This window comes from Lissotriton helveticus, chromosome 1_1 (genome assembly GCF_964261635.1).
Source record: "Lissotriton helveticus chromosome 1_1, aLisHel1.1, whole genome shotgun sequence".
Classification (NCBI taxonomy): Eukaryota; Metazoa; Chordata; class Amphibia; order Caudata; family Salamandridae; genus Lissotriton; species Lissotriton helveticus.
The window spans coordinates 1,482,030,178-1,482,042,949 of NC_136057.1; positions in this window are offsets into that span (position 1 = coordinate 1,482,030,178).

Consider the following 12,772-nt stretch of genomic DNA (forward strand, 5'->3'; position numbering starts at 1 on the left):
AGGACCTTGAACTTAGTCTTCTTATAATAACTGGGTTCAAGGACCCGTAGTAAAATCCCCTTAGCCTCTTCCTCTAGCCCTATCTCGAAAATAGAAGGACTACAAGATGGTGGCAGCATCACCCTATCCCCAACCAATGGTATAGCAAAATGCTGAAGGAAAGCTGACCAACAATTCAGCACCAGATTCGGCACGGACCAACCTCCCAGATCACGCGAGAGGTGCATCCATTTAGCCGCTCTTCGGGGTTGTTGATACCCCAGAGAAATCTATTGCAGCTCCTTTCAGCACAAGCAAGACTAGATCGGGAGAATTCAAGCGGGATAGTTCTGAATAAATATAAAAACCTTGGTAGAACCAACATTTTCAGAACATTTCCCCTACCATACAAAGACAAATGCAAATTGTCTAGTCGTACCAAGGTAGAGCTGACAGAGTTGATAACAGGCAAGATATTAAAATCTGGGATCTTATTGACTTCGGCAGTGATTTTAACCCCTAGATAGGACGCACTCTGAACAACTGGAGCTTCCGAGGGGCCCATAGCTACCGATTGAACAACCTGAGTTTTACTGACATTAAGCTTATAGCCAGAGAGCTGACCATACTGTTTAGCTAAGATCTTAATAGCTGGAAAGGCTGATGCTACATTGCTGGTCAAAACTATAATGTCGTCGGCGTATGCCAATACCTTATACTCCGATATATTGACCCTAACTGATAATATATTCAAAGAGCTCTCAAGTTTGCTTAAAAAGGGGTCAATATATAAGGCAAACAGCAGGGGCGAGCAGGGGCAGCCCTGCCTAGTACCCCTGCTGATGCTAAATGATCTTGATAGTGAGCCTGAAATCTACAGGGTCGCCTCTGGAGCAGTATAAAGCGATTGGACTGCCTGAATAAACTCAGAGCTGAACCCCTTCCACTGAAGAACTACCCATAAAAAAACCCAGGCGACCCTGTCAAACGCCTTTTCGGCATCTAACAGGATTGCACCGAGGGGGGATTGTGTAACTTGGGCCCAGTCTAAGAGTGCGATTACACGACGAACATGATCAGCCGTGTCTCTACCCAGAATAAAGCCATGCTGGCGTAGGGAAACTAAAGGAGGGATCACCGCAGCCAACCTGAGAGATAAAATTTTGGAGTATATTTTACTGTCTGTATTAATTAAAGATATCGGGCGAAATGATGAGGGGTCTAATTCTGGTTTATCTTTTTTTTTTATTAAGATAATAGTAGTTTGACGCCATGAATCTGGTATACGCCCAAGCTGTGCCTCTCTAAGAGTTGCCATCAGATCCACCTGAATCTCTGAGCGAAACGTGCTATAAAATTCCAAAGGAATGGAGTCGGGGCCAGCGGCTTTACCATTGGCTAATGAATGAATCGCCAGCTCTACCTCATCCCGTTCTATAGGGGCGGAAAGAACTTAATTCTGCTGAGCAGTATCCTGAAGAGTATTGAGGTCCTGTAGAAAACCCCTGATGTATCATGAATATGACCTTGAGCATCCTGGATCTTAATGATGCGATTGGCCAACCCTCTCTGCTCATGTAGATGTTGAAGAGGGTTGGGCTGAGCGATGATCCTTGCGGTACGCCGCAGATGACTTCGGTGGCCTCGGATCGGAACGGGGGGAGGCGGACTCTTTGTGTTCTTCCGGCGAGGAACGAGATGATCCACTCCAGTGCCTTTCCTTGGGTACCGATGTTGCTGAGGCGTTGAACTAGGGTGCGGTGGCAGACAGTGTCGAACGCTGCAGAGAGGTCCAGGAGGATGAGAGCCGCTGTTTCCCCGTTGTCGAGCAGGGCTCGGATGTCGTCGGTGGCTCCGATGAGGGCGGTCTCGGTGCTGTGGTTGGCTCGGAAACCGGACTGTGAGGGGTCGAGGGATCCGTTCTTCTCGAGGAAGGCTGCAAGCTGTCTGTTGACGGTCTTCTCGATGACTTTGGCAGGAAAAGGGAGGAGCGAGATGGGGCGGAAGTTCTTAAGGTCGGTGGGGTCCGCTGTTGGTTTCTTCAGTAGGGCGTTGAGTTCGGCATGCTTCCAGCTCTCCGGGAAGGTGTCGGTGTTGAAGGAGGACGTCCCGGAGTTGGGGTGCGATGATGGAGTCGGCCTTGTTAAAGACGTGGTGGTGGCAGGGGTCGGTCGGAGATCCGGAGTGGATGGTGTTCATCGTGCGGGCTGTGTCTTTGGTGGTCACCGTGGTCCAGGTGTGGAGGGTGGCGGTGGGGGGCGTTGGTTCGACGGTCGGGTGCGTGGAGGGTGCGCCGAAGCTGTTGTGGATGTCGGCGATCTTGCGGTGGAAGTACGAGGCGAGAGAGTCGCAGAGATCTTGTGAAGGAGTGATGTCGTTGTTGCCGGTGCTGGGGTTGGAGAACTCCTTGACGATGCTGAAGAGTTCCTTGCTGTCGTGGGCGTTGTTGTCCAGTCGTTCCTTCAGTGATTTCTTCTTGGTGGTGCGGATGAGCTGGTGGTGCTTGCGGGTGGCGTCTTTGAGGGCGGTCATGTTGTCTGTGGTCTGGTCGAGGAGCCAAGCTTTCTCGAGGGTGCGGCAGTTCTTCTTGGAGTCCTTGAGTTCGTCGGTGAACCAGGAGGCTTTCTTGCTTCTGGGTCTGCTGGGCGGGTTCTTTAGTGGCACGAGGTCGTCGGCGCAGGCGGTCAGCCACTGCGTGAGGTTGCGTGCTGCTTCGTTGGGGTTTGTTGTGCTGGCGGGTGGGTTCTGGCTGAGGGAGGTGGTGAGCTGCTCGGCCGTGATTTTGCTCCAGTTACTGCGAGGAATCTGTTGCGGGTGGTGGTGGGTCATGGTTCTTCTGAAGCTGAAGTGGACGCAGCTGTGGTCGGTCCAGTGAAGTCCGGTGGAGTGGCTGAAGGTGATGTGCTTGCTGGATGAGAAGACGGGATCAAGCATGTGGCCGGCGTAGTGGGTGGGGGTGTAGACCAGTTGCTTGAGTCCGATGTTGGTGAGGTTGTCCAGCAGGGCGGCGATGTTGCGGTCCTTGTTGTTCTCCAGGTGGAAGTTGAGGTCCCCTAGGAGGATGTAGTCAGCGGAGCGGAGGGCGTGCGGGCTGATGAAGTCCGTGATGTCTTCGCTGAATTGTGTACGTGGTCCCGGGGGTCTGTAGACGAGGGTGCCTCTGAGGGTCGTCTTTGGGTCGGTGTGTATCTGGAAGTGGAGAAACTCGGTGGCGGCGATGGTGTCGTTGGAGTCGGTCGTGATGCGGATTGTGTTCTTGTGTACGATGGCGATGCCTCCTCCAGTCTGGTTGACGCGGTCTCTCCGGATGATCTTGTATCCGTCTGGGATGGCGATGGCGATGTCGGGTGCTGAGGAGGCGTTCATCCAGGTTTCTGTGAGGAAGGCGACGTCTGGTGAGGTTGTGTCAAGCAGGTTTGTTTAAACTTCCAATACAGGGAAATACTGACATGTGCGTCAAGCATCTGACGTTGAATACGGACATATTTTGAAGGACATTAGAGTAGGAGTTCTGACAAAGGAGGGCAAACGTGTCTTAGAAAGTCGGCTTACCTAATGTTCCATTTCATTGAAGAAGGGAAATCCATAGTTGGTTTAAAGCCTACCCTTCAGGAGTGATTCAATTTTAATGAACAGTTACTAAAACTGGAGAAAGAAGACATTTTGGAAGGGACAGCTATTGACAAAATGGAACACCAGGGAGTGATAGCCCTGCTAAGTAGAAAACTACAAGCAAAATTGGATTCATTGGAGAAATCTGTATCCAGGACTGCAGAATTTGAAAAGTGTTTTAGGGGTGTGCAAAAGCTGTAGAGTAACTTTGTGGAGTAATTTAAATGTTGAGGAAGGACTAGTAAATGGAGCAATTGGTAAGGTTATTCATTTCATACATTGTCCAGCTAGGGATGCAGTTCAATACTTAGCCATATAATTTGATCAGATTGATGGCATGAAGCAGATTGGCCAGTGTGTTGTACACTTTTTGCTGTTGAAAGACTTATATGTTCGGCAGCAGCAGTTCCCACTCTATCTAGCATATACTGTAACTATCCATAAATCAAAAGGTTTAAGTGTGGATGCAGCTTTTGGTAATATTGGAAGTACTGTATTTAAAGAAGGTATGACATATGTAGCATTGTCGAAAGTTAGAACATTGTCCGGTTTGTTTTTGATAAGAAAATTCATGCTGTTTCAAGTTGTGCCAGAGAGTACAATCGGTTAAGAAGTCTACACGCTCCTCATTTAGGACAGTATCCCATTTATAAAAAAACAAATAATCGATCCAATGCTCAAACTCACAAAAGAATCTACAGATATTTCTGAAAAGAAGAAAAAAAAGGACAATACAAAAGGTGTTACGAAGAAAAAACTGCAGAATGAGGGAGATATTGTTGGTTACCATTTGTCAAACCCTTCTGGTGTCAACTGCTATGCAAATGTTGTCCTCAATGTACTGTTTCATTTACCACATCTAATAAATGCAAATGAACAGAATCCACAGAGAGGAGCCCCTCTGACTATTTGTGTCCACGGTTCTCTAACCGGGCCCTTATCAAGGTGGCCATCACACGACGGTGAATCTTGCATTGAGCTATGAAATCAGGAAACCATGCAGTACCAATGCATCCTGTGCTTCTTCTTTAGCTTAAATAATTGGGGAGCCATTGAATTCCGATCCCCCACAGTTTCCACAATTCTGTGCCCTGGTAAAGTTCAACCTTTTGAATGAAACGCGTTGGCTGGAGCTCATGTGTTTTTCATGATATTTGAAATAAAGGATTGCTTCACACAAATGAACTGTTCAGCATTCGTTATTGAAAGACAACTTGGGAGTGCACCGCTCTAGATTTGTACAGAATCCACAGAAGAGATTATGTTCTGCACTGTGTGGTTCGCTGCAATGTTTACATAGTGATAGGCCTGTAATACATTGTGTTTCAGCCATTTGAGATCTGGTAGATATATAAGTGGAGGATCAGTACTATTCACTCAGATCACTCAACAAGATGCACAAGAGTTTATAATGGTCATTCTTAGAGTTTTAGAAGAATAAGAATTGACAACTTATTTGGACTCAACTACACATGGAACTATGACTGTGAAGATTGCTCTTTTATGCTTACCACTGAAATAAATTCTGTGCCATTTCTGTACTTATCGCTACCGGATTCCCAAACTATGTCTTTCGATAGATTGCTCAAAAAGGCTGACCAAAATATGACCTATCCAAATTGTAGGTCAGATGTAATGTCTACTTTGCATATATGAAGAAATGGGAAATGTACTATATGAATGCTTTAATGATGTAAAGCAGATGGATCTAAATTGGAAACTGAAATTACAAACTTCAAAGATGGACAAATGTAAATTTCTGGAAGAACGTACACTACAGTGGTTATCATCTTTTATAAAGGACTTCGTATAATTTCAGGACAGTATACTGTTTATGTAAGAAGTGTAACTAGATGGAGGGAAGGCAATGACAACATGCTTACATTGAAAAAAAAAACATTTCAAACTTTCAAAATGTATACGTTTTGTTTCTAAAAACAAAAGTTCTAAGGAGGATTAGTGTTTAAAAAGTGGTAAACAATGTACTTTCTACATAAATCATCAGTGTTTAAGGCATCATTTGGCCTACCTGGGGTGATGTCTTCAAAAGAGACTCAAAAATTAAAATGTGCTTTACATCTGTTACTAGCATTGGACCACTTGTAACATGATAACTTTTTTTTTAAGACAGGTTTCTTTAGATTAGCTCAATATGTATAGGTAAACTAATTGATTAACTATGTATAGTGAGTGCAATGCATACTATCCATCTATGTCCATAAGGTGACATATTGTGCAGTCCTGTTTTTTCTACAATCTAAATGATTGTTTTTTTCCTCACTGTTTAAGGATGAAATTTCATACAGTATATCATTTATGATATACAAGTATGAAAGCTGAGAACAGTAACAAAGGGAAAATGAAATGTTTAAATTAAATGTATAATTTCTTTACAACATTACAGATGTGTAATGATTTATTATTAATATGAACCTTTGTTTTGCAGAACTGTAAACATTAATGTGAAAATTTATAACATGTAGCAACAAATTATATTTTTCTTTTCTCTCTTTTTACACAGATCAGTGAAACAATTTATTGCAGTAATGTAGGTGGCTAATTACATCTTTACCTTCATAATACATCCAATAAAACACAAAGGCAGACATTGCTTCATAAACTGAGAAACCCAACCACACACAGATATAAATACTGGCATACTCAGTCACACACTCAGACATACACTGATACACTGAGGCACACATTCATACATATACTAAGTCACCCAGGCACACACTGATGCATACATTGGCACACTCCGACACATTGATACATAACTGACACAACCAGGCATAAACTCATTTATAAACTAATACACCCAGGGACACACTGGTACATACACTAACACACCCAGGTACATACTCACACATACACTGACACACCCAGGCACTCACTGATGCATAAACTGACACATCCAGTCACACACTAACGTGTACACGGACACACCCAGGCACACTCTCATTTATATATAAACACACACAGGCACGCACTGGTACACACACTGACACACCAATGCACATACTCATTTATACACTGACACATCCAGGCACACACTGACACATACACTGACACAGCCAGGCATACACATACTTAAACAGTGACACACCCATGCACACACAGATAAATACACAACTCACCCAGGCACATACTGATGTATACACTGACACACCCAGGCATACACTCATTCATTCACTGAGACACCCAGACACACACTGATGCATACACTGACACACCCAGGCACACACATATTTATACACGAACACACCCAGGTACACACTGATACATACACTGACACACCCAGGCACCCATTCATTCATACAATAACACAGCCAAACACACTTAGTTCTGCATAAACACACCCAGACAGACACCAGACACTGAAACATACACTGACACACCCAGGCACACCACCATTTATAGACCAATACGCCCAGAGACACACTGATACATATGCTAAAACACCCAGGCACATGCTGACACATACACTTACATGCCCAGGCACACATTGATGCATACACTGGTATACCCAGGCACGCACTGACACATACAAGGGAAACACACAGGTATAAACTTAGTCATACACTGACACACCAAAGCATGCACTGACACACCCAGACACACACTCATTCATTCATTGACATACCCAGGCACACTCTGACACATGCACTGACACACCCAGATACACACTTACTCGTACACTGACACATCCAGGCACACTCTGACTCATACACTGACACCCGGACACACACTTATTTAAACAGTGACACACCCATGCATACAGTGATGTATACCCTGATTCACCCTGGCATACAGTGACACATACACTGACACACCAAAGCACACACTCATTCATACACTGAACACCCAGGCACACACTGACACATATACTGACACACTCAGGCAAACACGGACACATACACTGACACATCCAGACACACACTCATTGATACACTGACACACCCAGACACACTGGTGCATACACTGACACACCCAATCACACACTCATTAATTCACTGACACATCCAGGCCCACACTGACACATACACTGACACACCGGACACACACTTATTTAAACAATAGCACACCAAGGCATACACTGATGCACATACACTGACAGACCCAGGAACACACTGACGAATACACTGACGCATCCAGGTACACACTCATCTATTCACTGACACACCCAAGCACACACCGACGCATGCATTGACACACCCAGGCAAACAATTATTTATAGATTAACACACCCAACCACACACTGATACATGCACTTATATACCCATATACAAACATAACAATACACTGACACACCCAGACACACACTAATTCGTACACTGACACACCCAGGTACACACTGATGCCTACACTGACTCACCCAGGCACACACTAACACATGCACTGACAGACCCAGGCACACACACATTCATATACTAAAACACCCAATCACACTTTGATGCATACACCGAGATACACTGTAGTGTAGTTCCTAGGACCCCCAGGACCTGCGCATTTTGGATGACCTTAACTGAGGGCTTGGTGTGCCGACAGACTCTGGACACCCCCAAAGGATGAGTCAGCCATTAGACCAGCTAGCTCTATAGTGCCACAACCACCCTCTTGTATTATACAGTGGTGTAGGTAGTTTCTGGCAACCACTGAAAATGACAACCCTGATTCCTCAGGTATCATGGAAAACAATCCGGTATCTTCCGCTCTGTCACTTGTGCTTACTTTTCTCAATACATATAGAATGATGATCGGAACGGTTTCAATAATTATTTATTGGTCAGGCGTCAGTCTAGTGTGAAACATTAACTGCGACAATCAAAAGACAGGAGCAGACAATTGTGATCCCTAGCACCAATATCGTAAATAGCAGATACATTCCTACCATAGTGCTAATAAGATGAATAAAAGCAGATTGGCTTACTTCTACGATACGTAGTCAACCTAAATGTACCTAGCCTAGATATTTAGGTGAAGCATCTGTAAATAAATGTCTGAATAGATCCTAATGGATCCAAGAATCCCCTGGGGAAGTACTAACCTCTCTCTGGATGTTTTCTGAATGAAGGACCCTGTCTCTGCATCGAGAAACGGAACCCGGCACAGGATGTTAGGTCTCTGCCTGTTGAAGGATCAGCCTGCAGAGTCTCGGTCCAGACTGGAAGGAATTCTCCTCTCCTCCTTGTAAGGGGGAGTGAGGGTCTTTTATACTAAAGTGGTCACTCCAGGGTCACTCCAGGGTTTCTTCTAGAATCGATATGTTTTGAAAAAAAACGCTAATCCTCTGCTAATCCTTTTCTAAACAAACATGATCATGCACGGCTGGCTGTTGACCATGGATGAAAAAAGTAGTGACCCTTATTCAGAATAAATCTGCTGTGCCTGGGGACGTGTTTATGTACGTCAGGCACAAGGATTAAGAGCCTGGTTGTCGAAGAGACAGAAGTAAGCTACTAGGTAAAAGGTCATCTGTATAAGACTGTTATGTCGTGCGGATGGGACAAAATGTATGTAATTAGTATGTACATGATGGGACTAACCTAAAGAACATGACAACACAGGCACACACTCATTCATTCATTGATTCACCCAGGCACATAGTGGCGCATACACTGAGACACCCCGGCACACACTCATTCATTCACTGACACACCCACAATTTCTTACATTTACATAGTTAGGAGCACAGTAATAGATAGAGTAACTTGCTAACACATACTCAACAATAATCATATACCTAATAACATACAGAGAAAGATACAGAAGAATCACTAAAATACAGACTCGGCTCTTTGATTGATTCAAATGTGGTTTTAACAAGAACTTATTTGTTGTTGTTATTTTTGTTTTGTTTTTCATTCAAAAACTAAGCTGAATGTAGAAAAATAAACAAGATGCAGCAACTTTGCTTTCTTGACAGAAAATGTGCAACACCAACAACAGCCCTATATAGGGGAAAAAACATCTAACACTGGTGCTTCTCAACAGCAGAAAAACAGTCAGACACAATCTGTATTTTAACTTCCTCAAGCTTGTGGCAGGTGTCACTGAGTGAGACCATGCCTTCTAACTCTCTGCAGACAGCTGGCACAGTAATTTCAACAGGAGCTGTAGTTGCTGGAGAAGTTGAGGCACCTGTGGCATCTCTAGATCGTGTCTCCTCCCCCTCATCATCCGCAAATAAGCCCATTCATGTATTGTTTTAATGCGTTTCCACATGCTGGAATGTCCATGGCTGATCTTATTTGCAGTGCCATGTTATAAATGTTTGTATTTAACAAATCAGGCACAAACCTTCTTCTCCCCTGTTGGTATACTAAAAACCGCTACACCTCACTTTCTTTCCTGGTGCTAGAGGGCAGTTGTTCTTGTCCATCATCTTCAATGACCTCTGGATCTGTAGATGTAGTGGAGTACTCCCTTCTGCCATTGCACATTTTTATTCCCAGACAGTAGGTGATGAAAAGTAATGCTTCTCACAGAACAGTTAGAATAAAAATAAGTGTTTAAGGAGTGGTAACATCACAGTGAGGTGTGGTTTAACTTTTACCAATGAAAAGTCACTGTGGGAAAGTAGGATCTGATTCTTATAGTTACACTCACTTTTTGCTAAATGTGATACTGTTTTTGACTAGTCTGACTGGGATCTTGCTAATCCAAACTCCAGTCTATCTGCTTCTCCCTAAACTGTTATGTTATGTACTTAGGCACGCTCCAGATTGGATAGTGGGGTACCCTTGTCAGTCCCTAGTATATGGTACCCATGTATCCAGGGCATAGGTACCCCAGAGGCCTCCTATGGGCGGTAGCATGTATTATGCCACCCATGAGAGGCCATGCAAAAGGGAACTACAGGTCTACCATTGCAGTCTGTATAAGATGGTGCATGCGCCACTTACTGAAGATATAGGTTTACTATATCTAAGGGTCACTACACTTAAAACCTATGTCATCCCCATTGCAGGCCTTAAAAATCCTGAAGGCAGGGTGCTTGGTTCTAAGTGAGAGGGTGCCACTGCATGAGCAGGACACCCCCTGCAGCCTACGGAGTCAATTCTCCCGGGTTGTTAGTGCAGCAGCATATATGACATAGAGTGGCATTATGCGACCGCGTGATGACCAACTCTAAAACGTCTGAAAGTAACCCTATTGTGATTGGTGTCAAACATTGTGGGATCATACCCCCACACTGGTAGCTGGTGTGGGAGGTAGGATTCCACCCCTCAGAAACGAGCTTCGTTGGGACCCTGGTGGACCCAGTACTTGCCTTCTAGTCTCGAGCAGCACAAAATGGTTGCTACCGACCACAGAAACATTTCTAGGGGTGGGCGGAATTTGCATATTCGCGTTACGCAAATCTCCGCGTAATGGTAAAAATCTCCGCGAACACGCAAAAATTCCACGAACACGCGGAATTGCTTGTTTGTGATCCTTTTTTACTGTTCGCAATCGCTGTTTGTGTGCTCGGGGTAAATATCTTGCGAACACGCACTTGAGAACGCGAACAAGCAAAAAAATTCACAAAGTTGCGGAAAGCAGATTTTTGGGCAATTTTGTGTTTTCTGCAGAACGCAAAATTACCCAAATTCCGCGAGCAGAGCAAAATGTACCGCCCAGGCCTACATATTTCTACCCTCCTGCTGCTGAGCCAAGCTCGAGGAGGGAGAGGCAGAACAATAGGCATCCTGTCACAGGGAGGTGTGACCACCTCCTAGACAGGATTTCGTGTATCAGGTCTGGGTGGGTGCACTTGCCAACGATGGAAAGTCTGCATGAGGGGAACATTTGGTGTCCCTGTGCATGGTCCAGTTCAAACCACTCCTGGGAGCCGTTGGCTCCTGCTCTGGTGTGAAACTGTTGGATCAATGGGGTATACCCAATTAATCACAGGACCTGGGTAACAGTTTATATGTAGAAAATAGTCCTGGATGTGACTCACCACGCAATTAATGTAAGACCTGTAATTTAGTATGAACAAGTTCTCATTAAACAAAATTAATTTGTACCTGTGGAGATATATAACTTATAAACAGCAACATTAATTGCAATGAACCCAACACATGTACTTCAAACACATGAATACTTTATATCACAATTTTATTTACATGATATTAAAATAAAAGATCCAGAAAAACTGCAAATTTGCAGTAGACAGGTAATAGATACAAAAAGGGGGTGCTCAAGTGAATTGAAAAGAAGATAGGTTGAAAGAACAGAGTTTAAGATGAATCAGTGCAACTAAAAAAAACAATTTTTTAGTTTGAACACGGAAAGCCTACCCACACATCATTATATACATGAATTAAAACAATACGGGAATCGTGGGAGTGGAAAATTGGGTGTAGGCCTTAGGTAGGGGGGATAGTCGTCGACGTTTCGACCCTAACGCAATACGGGCGATTTCAAGGCCTCTGCTGCGGGTCTTCTTCAGGACAGGGATGGGGATGGACAAGGACTGGATCAGATAACCAAATGTAGAACAGGGGCGTCACACCAGAAAGCTGATGGCAGGCCACCAAATATCGATGTGTCATGGAATCCAATCAATGGAATCGGTGTCTACTCCTCACGTCTTAAAAAACGTATCCGCGCCCGAAACTCAAGGCGTCTTAAACAGGGTTTGTAAAGCCGAGGGTGTGGCTAAGGTGTAACCTTAGCCACACCCGGCTTTACAAACCCGGTTGAGACGCGGCTCTACTGGCAGAACGTGGATAGTTGATTTAATCGACAACGTTTCACTTCGATTAAGAGAAGTGCTCCAGTCCCGTAGACTCGGACAAACCCTTCGTATTCATTTCCACTCCTGAGGCTTGCCATAACTGCCGACGTTGGTACCTTTTTTGGGGCCCCCTCCTTTCCGCCTCCTAATTTTCAATTTAAATAGACGCGGACCTGTAGTGGATTGATCCCCTGTTTAAGACGCCTTGAGTTTCGGGCGCGGATACGTTTTTTAAGACGTGAGGAGTAGACACCGATTCCATTGATTGGATTCCATGACACATCGATATTTGGTGGCCTGCCATCAGCTTTCTGGTGTGACGCCCCTGTTCTACCTTTGGTTATCTGATCCAGCCCTTGTCCATCCCCATCCTTGTCCTGAAGAAGACCCGCAGCAGAGGCCTTGAAATCGGCCGTATTGCGTTAGGGTCGAAACGTCGACGACTATCCCCCCTAC